This window comes from Rattus norvegicus, chromosome 9, assembly GCF_036323735.1.
Source record: "Rattus norvegicus strain BN/NHsdMcwi chromosome 9, GRCr8, whole genome shotgun sequence".
NCBI classification, from domain to species: Eukaryota; Metazoa; Chordata; class Mammalia; order Rodentia; family Muridae; genus Rattus; species Rattus norvegicus.
In genome coordinates, this window is record NC_086027.1 from 22,134,220 (window position 1) to 22,154,671 (window position 20,452).

Sequence of the window (20,452 nt, forward strand, 5' to 3'; positions counted from 1 at the left end):
GAACAATGAGCGATTTCACATTTAGTAAATGAAACCAAGTTCTTAAAAAAAAAAAAAAAAAAAAAAAAAAAAAAGAGTGGGAGGAAGAAAGGGTATGGTCCGGTGTTGAAGAGGTTGGGAAGATCTGAGGGGAGTTGGGGGAGGGGAATCACGATCCCAATATATTATATGATTTTGTCTTCAAAAAGAAATTGAGGGGGTTGGGGATTTAGCTCAGTGGTAGAGCGCTTGCCTAGGAAGCACAAGGCCCTGGGTTCGATCCCCAGCTCCGGGGGTGGGGGGAAGAGAGATCTTTAAAGAAATTGAGAGGCCAGGAGGTGGTGGGCACTGCTTTAATCTCAGCACTCGGGAGGCAGAGGCCAGCCTGATCTACAGAGGGAGTTCCAGGACAGCCAGGGCTATGCAGGAAAACCCTGCTTCACCCAATTCCCCCCAAATGGGGGTGGAAATAATAACAACAAAACAGAAAACAAACAAAAGTCCTTGAAATAAATTTAACCATCTCCTTTAACCAAGGAGATGAAAAACTTCTGCAGCAAAAACTTTATTTTTAAAGAATTATTTAGGGGGCTGGAGAGATGGCTCAGAGGTTAAGAGCACTGACTGCTCTTCCAGAGGTCCTGAGTTCAATTCCCAGCAACCACATGGTGGCTCACAACCACCTATAATCAGGTCTGGTGCCCTCTTCTGGCCTGTAGTTGCATACATGCAGGCAGAAAGCTGTATGATGTACACATAATAAATAAATTTTAAAAAAAGAATCAATTTATAAGATTGATTGATTGATTGATTATATATGAGCACACTGTCGCTGTCTTCAGACACACCAGAAGAGGGCATTGGATCCCATTACAGATGATTGTGAGCCACCACGTGGTTGCTGGGAATTGAACTCAGGACCTCTGGAAGAGAAGTCAGTGCTCTTAACCACTGAGCCACCTCTCTAGTCCCTAGCAAAAACTTTTAATTATCCCCAAATAAAATTAAAAAAAGAATTTTGAAGAAGACGTGAGGAGGTCAAAGAACCTCTGTTGTTTGTAGGTTGATAGAAGTAATGTGAAAATGGCTGTCCTACCGAAAGCAATCTGCAAATCCAGTGCAATGCCAATCAAAATCCCCATGACAGTCTTCCAGTAAATAGGAGAGGGACTTTAAAATTCACACAGAAGCACAAAAGACCCCCTGAGAGCCAAAGCAATTGGGAGCCAAATAACAGTGCTGGAGGCATTGCCATATCTGATCTCAACATGACAGAGTCATGGCAATAAACCCAGCATGATCCGGGGCAGAGACAGACATGTAGGTCAGTGGAACAGAGGAAGGACTCCCATTTAAATCCACACAATAACAACCACTTAATTTTTTTTTTCTTTTCTTTTTTGGAGCTGGGGACCGAACCCAGGGCCTTGCGCTTGCTAAGCAAGCGCTCTACCACTGAGCTAAATCCCCAACCCCCAGCCACTTAATTTTAATGCATTGTGATGCCAAAATAATCACTGGAGAGAAGATGGTCTCTAACAATGGAGGGAAGATGGTCTCTAACAATGGAGGGAAGATGGTCTCTAACAGTGGAGGGAAGATGGTCTCTAACAATGGAGGGAAGATGGTCTCTAACAATGGAGGGAAGATGGTCTCTAACAATGGAGGAAAGGTGGTCTCTAACCAATGGCAGTGGGAAAGCTAGATAGACACTTGAATGTCCAAGGATGAAGTCACATCCTCACCTCTCAGCCTGCACAAAAATCATTTCTAATTGGATCAAACACCTGAATGTAAAACTTGAAACCAATTGGAAACACACTCCCACACTTCCTGAACAGGATTCCAATTGCATAGGAAGGAATGCCACAATAAATGAATGGGCCCCGGCGCATAGGTTTTATCAACAAGGGGCAGACACGATGGCTCAGGAGGTTGACTTGACAGCCACCAAGGCTGACAACCTGAATTTGAAACAGGTTCCCACTATGCAGCCCTGGCTGACCTGGAGCTCACTGTGGACACCGAGCTGGCCTGGAACTTGCTGTGATTCTCCTGCCTCTGCCTCCCAAGTCCTGGGATTGCAAGCTCATGCTTCCCTGCTTGGCTCTAAAATCCATGCTTTCCCTGCTCTTGACTGTCATTTACCTGCATCGTCAGGATTCACAGTTGCTCCATGTTCTAGCCACTTGCTGCTATTGTCCCTTTCCTCCTTACCCTAGTCTTTCCATAAGAGCTGTCCTATGTCAACTCACACCCTGGGTCTGTCTGTCTGTCATTCTCTAATCACAGGGCCAAACAATGTATATCTTGTCCATGGATCCAGCTTTTGCTGGCAGGGAAAAAAAAAAAAAAGCAAATCCCCACATTAAGCCTGAAGCCATGACATGAGCTCCTTATCTAACATTCCACACTGACCCAGACTCTCTCAGGGCAGGAACAGGCACCAGCACTACAAATCACTCCTCTGTTCCAGAGCCCCCACCATAGCATACAATAGCTAATCCTCAGCTGCTTACTGTCCCACATTGCATTTTCTGCACAAACCCCAGGAAAGGCTGTGGCCCAGGATTCCTCGTTCCTTGATAAACTGTGGGCCTGGCCAAAAGCCTGTGTGTGTGGTCAGGAGGTCACAGGCTCTAGAGAGGAACCTACTCCTCTGTCCTGCCAAGTGGACATATTGTCCACTGGCCTTCTAAGCATTTACTTTGACACACATAGTTGCTGTCGGCCTTGGTGACAGAAGCGTCTTCTGTAGCGGGCAGCGGCAAATGAAGAGAGACTCACAACTGATTCAAGTGCTGAGCCTGAGTGATCTTGAGTGCTTAGATTTAAGTATAACAGCTATGTCCTGCATGCACACACAGCTCTGCTAAAGCCTCTGGGGAGCATGTCAGAGGAGCAGGTGGGAAAGATGTTGGAACTGGAGAATGGGGAAGGAGGAGTACTGGGAGGATGGGGGAGGAGGAGGGCTGGGAGGATGGGGAGGAGCAGTGCCCGGAGGATGTGGATGAGGAGTGCTGGGAGGATGGGGGAGGAGGGGTGCTGGGAAGGGATGTCTTCACAAGACTCATCATTCCACTCAGGACTCACTGCAGCCTGGGCTACCACTCAAGGTCAAGCCAACCAGCTCAGCCAGCATTCAGTAGGTAACGCTCACTGAACTCAATGGTTTACACAAAGAGCTGCAAAAGACTGAGAAGGGGAGGCATCCAGGGAAGGCAGGGATAGTTATGAGTGTCGCTTTAATTTTCTCAAATCCTACTTTTAATGATGGTTCTTAAACACTTTCATCTCCCTCCCCCTGTTAGCCCACCACCCACCAGCTAACATCTCAGCTGACACCACTCTGTCCATCAGCCGGGGTCTGCAGAAGCAGCAAGAAACTGAAGCACGCCACCAGAAGTTTTCTGGTGCATTCTCCCTATGGAATCCTGACAAATGCAGCTCGACTACTCAATGAAAGGCAGACCAATACATACGTGTGGTTAACAAAGAATCTTCCATCGCGTGTCCTTTCACGTGCTTGCTTTAGCAGAGCATCCTCTCTCCTGTGTCCGCTTTAGGGAAACACTCCTTCCCATGTTTGCCCCAGCAAAACCCCATCCAACTGACTTTCCAAAGAAGCCTTAAGTTTTCGCTTCCAAGGAATCAGGAGTACATAACATCAAGATAATTGAATACTTGTATAAAACCGCCAAAGAATAAATTAAAGGTTATTTTTTTTTGGTTCTTTTTTTTTTCTTTTCTTTTTTTTTCTCAGAGCTGGGGACCGAACCCAGGGCCTTGCGCTTCCTAGGTAAGCGCTCTACCACTGAGCTAAATCCCCAGCCTTAAAGGTATTTTTTAAAAAATAAAATGAGGGCTGGAGAGATGACTCAGAGGTTAAGAGCACTGACTGCTCTTCCAGAGGTCCTGAGTTCAAATCCCAGAAACCACATGGTGGCTCACAACCATCTGTAATGGGATCCGATGCCCTCTGCTGATATGTCTGAAGAGAGCTAAAGTGTACTCATATATAATAAATAAATCTTTTAAAAAATGAATAAGTAGGAGGCAGCCTAGTTTATATATGGAGTCCCAGTCCCACAGGCTACTTAGTGAGCCCCTTCATAGCCCCTTCGTAACCCAGTCACATACACTCCCAGGAGACAAACAAGAGAGGCAAGAAGATGAGAAAGCTGTCTACTGACCAGAGAGTAGTCAAGGAGTGGCTTTGTGACAAACAGCCTGTTTGAACCAAAAGAAGTGGAGCGGCTCTTAGTTATGAGGGTAAGGTAGCAAACAAGCAAACAAAAATATCCAGGCACCCTTGTGTGCCCAGCCGGATGGGAGGGTGGGTCGATGAGCAGGATCTTGGTCGGTCTGAGTGCAGGAGGAAAAGCCTTCTCTGGAGACATCGAACAAGGGCTATGTGAACCTTGGGGAGTGCGTAGAGGGTTTCGGGGGTGAGTGTATATCATCGGCTGGGGCTGAGGTGTTGGGAATGCTTCACTGCATGAACATTAACCTGTAATCTGGCCACCGGGCTACATGACTACCTCAAGAGTGGTGGAGGTGGGGGTCACAGGGCTGACACAAGCGGAGACTTGCAAGCCCAGAGCTGGGAGGAAGCAGTCTGACTCCTGCCTGTCTCAGGCTGTTTTGGGTTTGGCTGCATCCTGATGATATTCATGCTTTGGACTGGCTCCCCCAGGGGCACAGCTTTCTCACCCCACACCATGTGGGTGCTGGGAACTGAACCTGGGTCCTCTGTAAGAGTAGCCAGTGCTCTTAACTGCTGAGACATCTCTCCAGGCCTTGATTTTTTTTTTCAAGGCAGGCTTATAGATTTTAAACCTTCCTTAAGCTGGTATGGATAACTAAATGTTCTGTTTAACTGATATAGTGATGGACAGGGTGTTGAGAATATCATATGCTTTATAAATTGTAGAATGGTAATAATTGTACTCTCTATATATAAGTGAAAAGGCTTTTTAACTGGACAAAAAGGGGGAAATGTTGTGGTTTGCCCTGAAGTTATCTGTATTTTGATGCTAATTTCACTGCCCCTAAGACAGCTGCCTAGTCACTTACTTAGAACTCAGGTGTCTTCACCAGAACCACTTCCCCATTGAATTTGTAAAGTACAGGTGAGGGGCAGATACAGGATAGAAGGAGGCCTGTCATTGGAGGAGAAGGAAGGATGGGCGGGAGAGAAGTTTGAAGGAAGAGGAGGAGACAAGAAGAGAGAGACAGGAGGAGGAGAGGGTGAGAAGCCATGGCAGGTGATGTTAAGATTCTGCTCTATGTATTTACAGGTTGTTATTAATATTCTCAAGGGATGGATGGTACCGGGCTTTGTATGTTTAAGTGGGCAATTATATTTTATCAATTGGGTCAAAGATTATTGTGTTGTGTGTTCTTTTATGTGAGGGTTTGAGTGTAGGAAAGTGTGCGGCTGGGATGAGTTTCCGCCAAGATATCTAGCAGTTATCTTGGGGCACCGAGGTGCGGACCTAGCGGGGTAAAAGACAACCCTAACGTTTTTATTTTTATATTTTTACAACAACACAGGCTCTTGAGTATTACTAGCTGATGGAAAATGTGGTCTATCTGAGGGTGACCTTGGACTTCTGATTATTCTGCTCCACTTCCTGAGTGCTAGGATTTAACTGGCTTACAGTGCTATACCTGGTTTGTGTGGTGCCGGGGATCAACCTCAGGGCTTTCTGGGAGCCGGGCCAGTGCTGTAACCACTGAGCTACATCTTCAGCCAAATCTGATCCTTTGAACTCCTTTTGTTTGTCTCTGTTCTGTTTTGTTTTCCTTTTCGATGCTGGAACCTAATTCCGTCTTGAATGTACTAGGATAACGGCCCTAACAGCACAGCCGTGCCACCAGCCCTGAACTACTTTTATAATGGGGAGCGATATTTTTCTTTGTGTGGCTTCAGTGAAAGGGGGCCCGGCTGTGAAATTTTATTAGTCCGTATTAAAATAGAAAGTTCAGGCCTTTAGATTTGATTTTTTGAAAAGATGGAGAATATTTGTTTGACATGAAATTCCTAGTAGGAACTTTCCAGATCAAACCTCCACATCATCACCTCACCTCCTAATTGTTGATTACTTTTTCTCGGCCCAGAAATAGTTTCTCTCAAAAAAAAAAAGTTGCTTGCATGGGCTGCTAATTAATTCATTCCATCACTCTATGGACAAATCTTTGTGAATTCCAGACCAGCCTGGAACTCAGCTAACCACCATTAAGAAATGAGACCCTATCTTGAAAATACAAAGCAAAACAAAAATTACCTTTATGGGGCAAGAGAGATGGCTCAGCAGTTACTGGCTGCTCTTCCAGAGGACTGTGAGTGGATTCCCAGTATGCTGGGACACAATGACAGCCTGCAAACTTCTTTAGCTCTAGAGCTAAGGTGTTCGATGTCCTCTTCTGGCCTCTGCAGGCACCAGACATGCAAGGAGTATGTCATGCAGGCAAAATACATGGACTCTTGGAAAAGCCAAAGACACATGTAACAATAGCAGGGCACCAGCTGCCTGGAATCTGGGCAAGGAGAGGGAGTGACCACAAGGGATGTGAAGAGGATTTGGGGTGGTGGAAATCATCTCCTGTTGATGGCAGTGGGGGTTACATGAATACACACATTTGTCAGACCCATGGAATACAGGTAATTGGCAAATGTTGGTATATAGATTACACCTCAATAAATTTATATTTCTTTTTTTTTTTTTTTGGTTCTTTTTTTTTTTTTTTTCGGAGCTGGGGACCGAACCCAGGGCCTTGCGCTTCCTAGGCAAGCGCTCTACCACTGAGCTAAATCCCCAACCCCCTCAATAAATTTATTTAAAAACAGAAGAGAGATTAAAAAAAAGAGTTGTAGCAAACTCAGTTTCTTTTCTGTTTATTTTAATGATGTCCTGATCTCAGAATGGAAGGCAGGAAACGGGTTACACTGGGGAAGGGGTTATGCATATGTTTCTAGAGGAGAAGGGAAACTATGGATTCCATCCAAACTGAAAAATCAGATTTGACTGGGGAAGAGACCCTGAAGATCCTGGCTACAGACAGGCAGGAGAAAATCAGAGGAGCCAAACAAGCAGGTGATGTATTGCTGGTCCCTCTATCTGGGAACAATTCTAAAACTGACTGGGACATAAAAATCTCTCCAGCTGAAACTTCGGCTACGTGTAGCCAATAAACCTTGTTGGCCACAGAATTCTCACGATTTATTATTATGTGCCGTCTTTTCAGATGGCACAAATGGAGACTTATATTACAGTTGAGTTATATTAATCACACTAGCTCAAAAAGAAAGACAGAAGTCTTCCACCTGCTCAGACATGTAGGATGATGTCACGCAGCAAGGCGGGTCCAGGATAAGGCATAGCCTATCATTGGACGAGAAGGAAGGGTAGGCGGGGAAAAGGCTAGGAAGGAGGGCAGAGGAGGAGTGAGAGATCAAGATGGAGTCTGCGAAGGAGGATGGTTCAGATTTGGGTGAACTAGATGGATTTTTATCTTGTCTAGGTGGGCTGCTTATATCTTTATAAATTGGCAGTGAATTTATTGTGTAGATGTATTGTGGATTGAGAAATTAACGTGTAAATCTAATTGCTAAATTACAACTTTCTGGAACTTTGACTTACCGGGTTAAAGAGGACGGTGTGTGAAAGAAATGGCTGAGAGGCAGTTGGAGCGTGTGGATCTGGTTCTGTTGCCACGCAGAGTGAGAACCGGCAGAACAAGATGTGTGTGTGTGTCTGCCTGGCTCTACAATAACTCCCTCCTTCTGCTTCTCTCCCTCCCTCCCTCCTTCCCTCCCTCCCTCCCTCCTTCCCTCCTTCCCTCGTTACTCTCTTCCTCCCTCCCTCCCTCCCTTTCCCCCTTACTTCCTCTGCCTGTGTCAAGGCTTTGGGTTTCCAGGAGGCAGGGCCTTAAATGTACTTTGTAATTAAGGATGACCTTGAACATTTGATAGTCTCCCCACCTGGGTGCCACCACATCAGTGCTGGGGATAAAGCCTAAGATGCCATGCATTCTACACAAGTCCTGTTACCAACTTAGTTATATGCCCGCTGCTATGATGCTTGAACAAGGACATTTGATGAGCTTTCAGATTGAAGACACCAATGTTCAGGGAAGATGATGTCCCAAGAAAAAGTGTGAAAACTACAAGACAGATACACACACACCACACACACACACACACACACACACACACACAGGCACGCACGTAGGCACAAACACAAATACACCCCTTATATTTGCTTTATGCAACTCCATTTGAGTATTTCTGAAATGCATCCTTTGTTACACAGTAACAATAGTAAATAAAACATTTTATTGAGTTATTTGTATCTTCTAGTAACTTTTAGACCCTAAGGACTGGCATGGGGGAATCATGGGACTTCCCCAACATTGTAACCAAGTCAAATGTATCTAACACTTGTATCAGCCTTCTGAAGTAGGAACAGTCAGTCATGAGAAGGGTCCCCTCACCCATAGGTTTCCCGTGCTGGAGTGATACGTGAATTGACTTGCTGGGTACTCTGTACATTGATGTCATTATGTAGGTGAAGGCAGGTACAGGATAGAACAAGGCCTGTCATTGGATGAGAAGGAAAGATGGGTGGGAGAAAAGTTTTAGAGAGGCTGAGGAGGCCAGAACGAGGAGGAAGGAGGGGAGAGAACATGGCAGCGGATGCTAAGATTCTCTCTGCACATATTACAGGTTGTTATGACTACTCTTAAGGGATGGAAGGGTACAGGATTTTGTGTTGTCTAGATGGGCAAATTATATATTATCAATTGGATCAGAGGATATTGTGTGATATGTTCTTTCATGTGGCATCTTAATTGAGTTCAAGAGAGTGTGTGGCGGCCAGATGCACCAGGCCTGCCACGGATATGTGTGCCTGGCATGGTGGTAACCAGCCAAGAGAGCTGTGAGTGAGGGTGGGGCGGCCTGACAGGGTGCTGTGTTGGAAGGGCTCTTGGACTACGGGTCAGAAAGTAGATGCGGGCAACGTGGAACCGCTGAGATAAATTAGCACTGGTTCCAATGCTGGAGCATGAGAGGGTGACCGGCCGCCAGGGTACCCTGGAACCGGTTCTGCCGCTTTTTTTTTTTTTTTTTATTCTTTTTTTCGGAGCTGGGGACCGAACCCAGGGCCTTGCGCTTGCTAGGCAAGTGCTCTACCACTGAGCCAAATCCCCAACCCCTCTGCCGCTTTTTTATTTTTACCACAACAGTACCCAGTTACTGTAGATGACTCGGAGAGCTGGAGAACTGACATTGGAAAAGAGCAGCACTTGGTGTCAGAGAGGAGAGAATACCTTATAAAATTAACAGTAACTCTTCTAGGCTCCTAACGCAGCTGCTAAATCGCGTTATTAAGTCTAAATCTCTAGGCTTAAAAGGATTACAGCAGAATTGTTGAGGTTTTGTGGAGGAGAGAAAGGAAGAGAAACCGCCATCAGATAGAAGACCAACATGCAGGAGAAGGGAGAGCCACCGTGGGTTAGCGGTGCCATAAAATGTGGCCTTGTGGGCTGTTCAGTGGGAGCTAGGAATTGGCCCAGATGAAACATAAGAAGTAATAATGGGGTTACTGATAGAAAGTAGATTCTAACAGCATGGAGGATAGGCAGCTGCCCAGGTATTGTGCTACTTCAGACATATTAAAATACAAAGGGGGAGGGATGCTGGAGAGATGGCTCAGCGGTTAAGAGCGTTGTCTGCTCTTCCAGAGGTCCTGAGTTCAAATCCCAGCAACCACATGGTGGCTCACAACCATCTGTAATGGGATCTGATGCCCTCTTCTGGTGTGTCTGAAGACAGCGACAGTGTACTTACATATAAATAAATAAATCTTTAAAAAAAAATACAAAGCGGAGTGTGTGTGTGTGTGTGTGTGTGCGCGCACGCGCACGCACGTGCATGTGCATGCCTGCCTCTCATCTGGAAACATAAATGGTCAAAAGCAGGAAGAAACCCCACACTGGGATTTTTAAAATATTTTTACTACACAGAATAATAAATGAAAAAAATTAAGTAAAATGCACATTTTTTTGGTTAAAAATAAATGTATCCCCCCGTGTTGATAAGCCTGGAGAAAGGTCATTAAGGAGGTTCCAGGGTATTTTAATTATCATTTTGCTGCTGTGAACAGACACCATAACCAAGGTAAGTCTTATAAAGAACAACATTTGATTGGAGCTGGCTTACAGGTTCAGAGGCTCAGTACAGTATCATCAAAGTGGGAGCAGGGCAGCTTCCAGGCTGGCATGAGGCTAGAACAGCTGAGAGTTCTACATTTTCACTCAAAGACAGACAGGAGAAGACTGACTTCCAGATAGCTAGGATGAGGGTCTTAAAGCCCACGCCCACTGTGACACATTCTCCAACAAGGCCGCACCTACTCCAAGAAGGCCACACCCCCTAATAGTGCTGCTCCTGGGCCAAGCACATACAAACCACCACACAGGGTTCAGGTGTGTTGCCGAAGCCCGGGTTCTGCTGCTTCCGTATTAACGTCTTCCTCAGACAGCAAGAGGGCTGCCATGAACCAGGTCCAAAGCCCCAGGTTCAAATTCAGCAAAGAGTTGCTGCTTCTCTCCCACAGAGATAGCACTCTCTCTCCCATCTAAAATTAATGATTTACTTTATGTGTATCTGTGGGGAGCCATGAGGCTAGCCCGGCCTAGCTGTTGTGGCATATTCTCCAGAGAAGACTGCTTACATGGGTTTAAGCCAAGAGGAAGTCTTTACTAGCTGGCCAACAACTACACTGAATGTTTGGGAATCCCTGTAGGGCCATGGGCCTTTCTCGGGATGAGATTTTTAAGCACAAAAAACATATTCTGGATTGATATACCCCAGTTAACAAGAAGAGCCAGAAGCAGAACTATAGAAGCTGAAAAGCAAGGTTAGTACATTTAGAGACTTTGCCAGAACTGTGGTTGTTGATGGATTAGGCCTTTGCTTTATTTTCGGCAGGCAGTGCTGTCTATGTGCTGAGTTTTACGGCCTGAATGGAAATTCCATCATGGCGTCAGTTGTGTTAAGGTCTCAGGGCCCTGTTACATAGCTGCCTGAGAGGTATACCTTACAGGGTTTTCAGGTTAAGATCTATGGCCTTTAGGCCCTATGTCCCTTTCAGTTCCTAAGAAACTAAGGCACTCCCTCAGGCAGTGAGGCATTCAGACTGCTTTGTGCTTCTCTGCATGTTCCCTTAAAAATCAAGGAAACAAGGAAGCTTTGACAGGACAATTGGTCTTAGACATTAGTCTGTGTACTCTGTAGAGCTCGTAAATGCCATTACATCCTGGTCACTGCAACTGTATTGATCCTGGCAATTGCCACTATGTTCTTTTTCTGATAAGGATAAAAAAATCTGATTGCTCTCAATAGAAATGGTCATAGCCTCAATCTTGCTCCAAATGAGCCTGGTTTAATTCCCTGACCAGCTGTATCAGCTAACCTTGGCCAGATAAGTAGGTGTGGATGGATGCCGGAGTGTATGCAGTGTGCCTGAAGGTAGGTATGTGCACTATGTGCCTGCAGGAGCCCAAGAGGTTCAGAAGAGGGTGATGGGTCCCCTTGAAATTGGAGTTATAGGGTAATGAACAGTCATGTGGGTGCTGGGGACTGGATCCTGTGCAAGAGCAGTAAGTGGGCCTCTCAGCCATCTCTGCGGTCCTCACTGCTTCTCCTATGATCCATCTTCACCGAGCCACTTCCTATGGCCAAGGGAAAGGAATGTCCCGGCCCAGCCCTCCCTACATCCAGTTTGGAATTGTACCAGAGTGTTGGGAATTGGTTCCAATGCTTTGCCTTATTTCGGCTCCCAAAGCTGCACTTCCAGACCTGAGGGTTCCTGCCCACCGCTGGCTTCAATTCATAATATAGAATTGCTGTACGGCCAGTGGTTGGGCAAAAAAGACAGAGGAGGGACTTTTTTAGGTTTCACGGGCAAGGGACCAGGAGAGGGGAAAAGAAGAGGAAAATTTGCCCTGATTCGGTGGGAGAGGGATGAGGTTTCAAGAGCTGCAGGAGAGAAAGCATCCGACAGTGTAGGGGGAAAAGGAATGCAGGCCCTGCTATCAGGGCCAAAAAGATAAAACACAGATGTAGGTTGCATCAGGAAAACAAGAGGAACACGTGTGCCAGCCACGGCAAGGTTTAGAAATGTCCAGCCATCGAGCTATCAAGACATATCAGAATTAGCGCTCTCTCTCTCTCTCTCTCTCTCTCTCTCTCTCTCTCTCTGTGTGTGCGTATGTGTGTATGTGTGTGAATATGTGTATGTGTGTGTATGCGTGTATATATGTGTGTGTATGTGTGTGAATATGTGTATGTGTGTGTATGCGTGTATATATGTGTGTGTATGTGTGTGAATATGTGTATGTGTGTGTATGCGTGTATATATGTGTGTGTATGTGTGTATGTGTGTGTATGTGTGTGCGTATGTGTGTGTGAATATGTGTATGTGTGTGTATGTGTGTGCGTATGTGTGTGTGAATATGTGTATGTGTGTGTATGTGTGTATATATGTGTGTGTGAGTGTGTGTATGTGTGTATGTGTGCTGGAAGTCTATATGGACACGGTATACCTCTCCTATATGTATTATTGCTTCCCTTTGAATAAAGTCACCTTTCTTTTTTTTTTAAAAGATTTATTCATTTATTATATATAAGTACACTGTAGCTGTCTTCAGACACACCAGAAGAGGGCATCCGATCTCTTTACAGATGGTTGTGAGCCACCATGTGGTTGCTGGGAATTGAACTCAGGACCTCTGGAAGAGTAGTTGGGTGCTCTTTTTTTTTTTTTTTTTTTTTTTTTGCTTCTTTTTTTCGGAGCTGGGGACCGAACCCAGGGCCTTGCGCTTCCTAGGCAAGCGCTCTACCACTGAGCTAAATCCCCAACCCCGTAGTCGGGTGCTCTTAACCACTGAGCCTTCTCTCCAGCCCTAAAGTCACCTTTCTACTGCTGTATTTGTGTGAGCTCTTATTTCATTCCTGTGTATTCTTCGGGAATCTTAGTGTTGTGGCTCATTGAGGCTTTTCTCTTTTAAGATTTATTTTATGTATGAGAGCTCTCTCTGCATGGACACGTGCACACCAAAAGAGGGCATCAGATTCCACTACAGATGACTGCAAACCACCATGTGGTTGCTAGGAAGGAACTCAGGACCTCTGGAAGAGCAGCTGGTGCTCTTAACCACTGAGCCATCTGCCCAGCCCCCCTTCTAGTTTCTTAATGTATTTATTTTCTTGTTTGTGTATGTTGGGAGCGATGCCCTTGAAGCCCTCCATTGTTGATGTTAAAATTAAGTATGATTAGGTTCATGGAAAATCCCCAGCCAGCTGCAGAAGACTAATACAAATCTGGTGGTCAAGAAAAATAATAAGGGGGTTGGGGATTTAGCTCAGTGGTAAAGCGCTTGCCTAGCAATCGCAAGGCCCTGGGTTCGGTCCCCAGCTCCGAAAAAAAAAAGAAAGAAAAATAATATGATAAAGTTGTCCTGCTGACTAATAATATGACAAATCTGTGACCTTTCTGACAACCTGTCAACATCAGCCTACTCCCTGACCTCACGAATATTGTGTCCTTGACTTGTGTAAATGTTTCTTACTTCCCCCCTCCCTCTGTTACCCATGTTATGGTATAAATTCAGCCTTGGGGAAAAATAAAGTTGTCGCCTTGATCAGACTCTTGTCTTGGCGTCCTTCTTCGTGTCTCTTGTCCCCTATTCTCTTCCAGGTATACCTCCTGGGCCCTTCGCTTACAAATGGCGCCCAACGTGGGGCTGTTTGGAGGTCTCCTGGAGGAGAACGTCGTCCCCCGTGAATAGGCAGAACTGTCTTCCTTGTTTGTCAGAGCCTTTGCTCCCCCGCTTCTGGCAACCATGGACTGCCCGACCTTTGTTCAGAGGCTTGGTGTGTGTTTCTCCCCGGACGACGCAGATCTCAGTGGTGAGTGATGGGACAAGCATTCTATAGTCAGCTTTTGTGACAGGACTCAGGGAGTCGCTCAGGACGGGAAGAATAGGGTTAAAAAATTTTTTTAAAAATTCTTAGATTTTGTAGGAAATATTTGTCCATAGTTCCCCCAGGAGGGAACAATTGATACAAAGGATAGTGCAGAGTTAGTGATTGTTTAATGGATCGGCTAATCTTGTTGCTGAAGTCTGCCCTCTGTAATGAACAAAAGTTGTGTACTTTTTGGGTTCCAGGTTGCCTCTCCCTGCTTGGATGAGCAACCCCACGTACGTGGATTAAAAACCTTACACCCTCATGCTATTGCATCGGTCACTTTGTCAATCTGTGCTCTGTGGGTGGTGCTCCTGAGGTTAGGCCACTATGGGGTCTTACAACATTTTGGTGCACCTGCCGGGAACTGCACTCCCCCCCCAGACTACAACTGGTGAGGAGATCGGAGGTAAGCTCGAGCAAATCTGTGTTTTGTGTTCTGTGTTACTTTCTGTTTTGTCTCTGTGTCATGTCTCGTCTTTGTTTCATGTTGTCTTGTGTTGTCCATGTCTGCTGTCTGAAGGGCTCGAGTCCCCTGCCCCCTGGAGAGGGGTTAGAGTCCCCTCGGTGGTCGCTATTGGTCCTGTAAGGGGCTTACAGCTGTGAGAGGCGGATGTGCTAGTTGTCACAGGCCACAGGCTCTAGAAGATGCTCTAGGAGGAGAAAGGAATCTTGAGGACACTCTGGAATCCCATTGGGAGGTGGGATCAGATGGTCCACCTCATCCCAGAAGTAGCTAAGGTTAAGCTGCAGTTTTGGGCCAGGTACTGAAAGGTATCAAGCATCTGTTAGGACGCCTTCTCTTGGTCTTGTTTGTCTAGTTAGTTCTGTGGTATTGTCAAGTGTCTTTTTGGCTTTTGTTTCATTTTTGGACTTGGACTGATGACTGTGTTTGAACTCATGGAACTGTTTGCTTTGTTTGTCAAGGAGTTTTACTTGGTCCTCTTGGTGCTTAACTTGGAAATAATTTGCTTGAGAGAAATTGTTTTCTCCCCATGGAGTTTTGTCTTTCTCTCTTGAGCCTCCACCCCAAGGAGAGATGCCCCTCCTTTTGATCCCCTTGCCCTGGAAAAAGAAAAATTCCAGTTACTGCCTTCAGTGGCCAGACCTTCAACACTTGCTTACAGAAGGAGAGCGTTCATTAAGAGAAGTTCTTTGAGGGAGCCTGCCTTATCTGCTGGCCCTATTCCAAGAGAGGAGTCGGTCTCCAGCATTAAGTCACCTTCCCCATCAGTCATCACTGACATAGAGAATGCCTCTGATCCTATCCCTGCAACAGTCAGTTCCTGCCCCTGTGGTCAAAATGCCCCAGGTTGGGGGGCAGGAGAGCCCCTAAAGTAATTTCAGAAAGAGTCAGCAGCAGACTTCGAGGAACTTTGTTTTGCCAGACAGAACAGGCTTTACTCTAGGATGATAAGAAGAGAAAGTCTTGGCATGGGCTCTTCAGCTTACTCCAACTAGAGGCTGTGGGCAAGGTCAGGATCAATGTTTTCTTCTCCATGGACCTCTAACATAGTGAGATGGGTTGGTGAAGGACTGCTACTGAAGTCCTGGAATTCAGGGTCTGTAGTTCTATTAAAGGTCAGTATTCCAGTGTTAGCAATCTCTTTATTGTATATAAGAGGCAGGAAGCCCCACTCAACTGTGACCCCTGCCTCAGGAATGGCAGCGGAAAGAGTCCTTATGACCAGTTATCTCTAACTATAGCTTGCTCTCTGATACCTGAGGCTTTAATCGGATCACACCCCCCTGGGCGAGCCTCCTTCGATACTCAGATGCTATTTTCTCCTGGTCTTTTGGCTCTAGGTTGCCAGGCATGTCTGACAGCCTGGAAGAAACTTCCCCCCAAAATCAGGTGAACCATACTATTCTTTTATCAGCCACTTGGCATCTAGTACCCAGGTCCCAACCATCTCTCCACCCTTTTGTTATTAGTTCTTACTGGAAGCCTAGTGTCCTTCAGAGGCTGGGTCTCTTGAGAGGCAGAGCCACCCAGCTGACACTGAAGGGAGGTGCTCCTTAAGGAGAATCTAAGTCCAGAGAGACTGCCCGTAACAGATTCCAGCTGCCCCTCTGCTCGCCTTTTTGTTTCACAGGCACAAAGCTTGCGCTCGTTTTTGCACTGACCTTTTTGTCCCAAGAAAGCTTTCTCGTTTAGCTGTGTGACTGAATGCTACTTGTCACCTGATCTGGTTGTTCCAGCAGCTCTCACTGGGCCACTCACTAGCTTTCTTGCCTGGTCCCTTTCCCCTGTTCTTAAGAATTTTATCACCTAATACACTGTGTTGTTTGACTTATAATACCTCCCGTCCTGCTAATATGCATGTCCCAGATTCCCGTTGTGAAGGTTCTAATTCTAAAACAAGGGGATGGTGCATCCCCCTAAATATTAAATTTACCTCTGCGGTTTGAAACCTGGATTGGACACGTGGATATACTTTACTTGGGGTCTCTAGAATGTTTCAATCAGGTGCCAATACAGGGATTATATTTACCATAAAACTGTTAAAAGAGGGGCTGGAGAGATGGCTGGGGTTGGAGAGATGGCTCAGTGGTTAAGAGCACCAACTGCTCTTCCAGAGGTCCTGAGTTCAATTCCCAGCAACCACATGGTGGCTCACAACCATCTGTAATGGGGTCTGATGCCCTCATCTGGTGTGTCTGAAGATGGATATAGTGTACTCATACGCATAAAATAAATAAATAAATCTTTTTAAAAAATTGTTAAAAGAACCTGGACATTCTTACTCCTCTGCTTCTGGGCACTGATCCAAAGAAGGAGCCCAGGGAGGCACTGAACTTGGTGCGGGGCACACACAACTTCATCTACAGCCTGCACTCCACCGAGAGGAGCTGCTTGCTCAAAGAACTGCACCGCTTCGAGTCCATTGCCATTGCACAAGAAAAACTGGAAGCTCTGCCACCCACTCCAGGACGCTGAGATATGTGTTCTTCTACAATGCGATACCTTTCGCAGGGTTTGGCTTTTTGTATCCAATTATGATTGTTTTTTTTTTTTTTCCCCAGAGCTGGGGACCGAACCCAGGGCCTTGTGTTTGCTAGGCAAGCACTCTACCACTGAGCTAAATCCCCAACCCACAATTATGATTGTTACAGGAACCCAAATTGAATTGTCTATTAGATTTATTTTGAGAATGTCAACAACGGCAGTCAACATGTGATCTTTTCCTTCTATGTATCAACATATTATTTAACTTTCAGTCATTGATACTGTACTGTACTGAGTTGGGGTTTGCTTATTTCTTACATAACATGCACGGGATATCTATGCATGTCTTTATTTTTTTTTCTCCTGATGGTTATAACTCAATGCTGAGGTTTCTCCAAAGTATTTAAGATGTTTAATATCAGTTAAAATTGTAATTCCCTGAGGGGCTGGGGATTTAGCTCAGTGGTAGAGCGCTTACCTAGGAAGCGCAAGGCCCTGGGTTCGGTCCCCAGCTCCGAAAAAAAGAAAAAGAAAAAAAAATTGGTCTCTGTTGGACCCCCTAGTAGGCCTTCTTTTGGTTATATCTTTTGGCCCTTGGACATTTAATCACTTAACCAGCCTTGTTAAATAACAGGTAGATAATATAGCAGCAAAACCTATTCAGGTATATTATCATAGGCTAGCTATGGAGGATGCTTTGATGATGGCCAAGCTCACCTACACATCTCCTCCCAGCCCAGGCAAGGACATTTTTGTCCTTCATCCGAATGAGGCCAACATTCTTTTCTGCCTGCTGTCCTGATGCCTTTGCTGAAAAATCAAGGAATTGTCACCCCTGCGTGCTGAGCTGGACAGTCAATGACGAGTAAGAGAGTGATATATTCATGAATAAAGGGCCTAAGACAGGAGGGCCGCCATTAGCTGCCGCCTTATCCCATGACGGACCCTGGCCATAAGATCCTCTTTTTTTATTTTTTTTCTTTTTCTTCTTTTTCTTCTTCTTTTTCCTCTTCTTCTTCCTTCTCCTTCTCCTTCTCCTTCTCCTTCTCCTTCTTCTTCTCCTTCTTCTTCTTCTTCTTTTTCCTTTTTCTTTTTTTCGGAGCTGGGGACCGAACCCAGGGCCTTGTGTTTGCTAGGCAAGTGCTCTACCACTGAGCTAAATCCCCAACCCCCACAAGATTCTCTTGACCATGTGACAAATATCACTCCAACCTAAGACAGACACAGTTCCCGAGGGGCTCATTCCAAGACAGCATGGCCATTTGGCCACCTTTTCATTTGACTATAAGGAAGGGGGAGATGTTGGGAGCGATGCCCTTGAAGCCCTCCATTGTTGATGTTAAAATTAAGTATGACTAGGTTCATGGAAAATCCCTAGCCAGCTGCAGAAGACTAATACAAATCTGGTGGTCAAGAAAAATAATAATATGATAAAGTTGTCCCGCTGACTTAATAATATGACAAACCTGTGACCTTTCTGACAACCTGTCAACATCAGCCTACTCCCTGAATATTGTGTCCTTGGCGTGGGTAAATGTTTCTTACTACTCTCCTCTCTCTGTTACCCATGTTATGGTATAAATTCAGCCTTGAGGAAAAATAAAATTGTCACCTTGATCAGACCCTTGTCTTGGTGTCCTTCTTCGTGTCTCTTGTCCCCCATTCTCTTCCAGGTATACCCCCCTGACCCTTCGCTTACATGTGTACATGTGTGTAAGTGTGTGTCTGGGCACGGGCACATGTGACTCTGCATGTGTAGAGGTTAGAGGACAACCTGTCAGAGCTGCTTCTCTCTTTCATCCAAGGCAGCCCTGGGGAGAAAGCTCAGGTCATCAGGCTTGAAGGTAGGTGGCTTTATCCACTAAACCATCTGACTAAATTTTCTAAGTTTCTGTAGCATTATCAGAAGAAGATGAGGAGAGGAAGAAAAGGAAAGGAGGAGGAAGAGGAGGAGGAGGACGAAGAGAATACAGGCTTGGGCTAGAGAGATGGCTGAGTGGTTGAGAACAGTTTGCTCTTGAGGAGAACCTTGGTTTAGTTCCCAGCACGCACATGGAAGCCTACCTCTGTCTATAAATACAGTCCCAGAGGATCCGATTCCCTCTTCTGACCTCTGCAGGGAATGCTTCAATGTGTTGCACAGGCATACGTGCAAGCAACACACATGTGCATAAAATAAAAACAAATACATTTTTGGTTGGTTGGTTTTTCAAGGCAGGGTTTCTTCGTGTGGCTCTGGCTGTCCTAGAACTCACTCTGTAGACCAAGCTGGCCTCGAATTTAGAGATCCTCCTGCCTCTCTGCCTTCCATGTGCTGGGATCAAAGGCATGTGCCACCACTGCCCAGCTAAAAACAAATAAGTTTTTAAAAAGGAAAAGAAATGTCGAGCTTCTTATTGAGACCCAAAGGGGACGATCACGATTACCAGCTGAACTACTCTTCTTCAGAGCAATCTTCATGTGAAGTCAATATTGTGTGTCCATGCCTCATTAATAAATAAAAACTATTCCCACAGCACTGAACACTCCTCTGAAGTAGGTACCAATATATGCCTTGCAAACATAAACCTAAAATGAAACTAATCTCATCACACTGCTAAAATTGGTAGGTCAGGATTCGAACCCACATCTATGTGGATAACCAAAAGTGTCCATTCTTCCCATTACTCTGAACTATTTAGGAATGACGAGCAGAGCACCTGACCTGAGCATTCTTTTTAAAGTTTCTATGTAGGTGTGTGTAGGTGTCTACAGAAGCCAAGAAGGCCTTGGATCCCTGGAACTGGAGCCTCCTTACGTGGGTGCTGGAAATCAAATCCAGGTCCTCTGCAAGAGCTAGAAGCACTCTTCTTAATCTCTGAACCTTGATGCAAACATTTTAAATTACTTATACAAATTTCACAATACTTGGGTTGGCATTATTATCCCACTCGTAAGAAAAGAAAGCCAAAAATCAACGTTCAAGTAAATTGGATACGTTCAAGATCCTGTAGCCTTAGGATACCGGAATAGCCTTTTGTTACGTGTCCTTAAGCATTCCTCAGTGCGGCAGGCATGTTTGGCTTTCCAACTCTTTAAACATTAGAAATGCTGTGCATGTGTCATCTAGTATGCAATAGGTAAGAGAGCGAGCGCTCCACATGACAGGTCTTAAAATGAATTTGCACAAGGACAGGGCCGGGTCACTGCACAAGCCAAAAGACAGAAACGTGCGCAAACACCATCACGCTCTGGCGACAGCTCACCCAGGCGCGGGGCAGCAGAGAGCGGTACGCACGCGCAGAGGCTTGCAAGTGTATTATTATTACTATTATCCCCATGGTTTAAAAACAAAAAAACAAAAAAAACCCGCGATCAGCACCCGCTGACAGGTCTTCCTGCCTCTAGAGGGCCCTAGCGTCATGGCGCAGCGGGTTCTTTCTCGCCCACAAACACTCGAGATATTAAAACTCAGCGTAAAGGTGTTCAGGCTTCCTATCACAGGA

The 20,452-nt window shown here is 45.6% G+C and overlaps 1 long non-coding RNA gene across 3 annotated transcripts; it reads left to right on the forward strand.

Annotated features, from left to right (window-relative positions):
- Window positions 1-7,352: 7,352 nt before the first annotated feature.
- LOC134480556 (uncharacterized) lies at window positions 7,353-18,589 on the forward strand. 3 transcript variants are annotated; one of them, XR_010054942.1, is made up of 3 exons: window positions 7,415-13,960; window positions 14,221-14,426; window positions 17,703-18,589. It is a non-coding gene; the product is annotated as an uncharacterized LOC134480556 (long non-coding RNA). The 3 variants fall into 3 exon arrangements; XR_010054941.1 differs by having other exon boundaries at window positions 7,416-7,506; window positions 13,749-13,960; window positions 14,221-18,589; XR_010054940.1 differs by having other exon boundaries at window positions 7,353-13,960; window positions 14,221-18,589.
- Window positions 18,590-20,452: the final 1,863 nt, after the last annotated feature.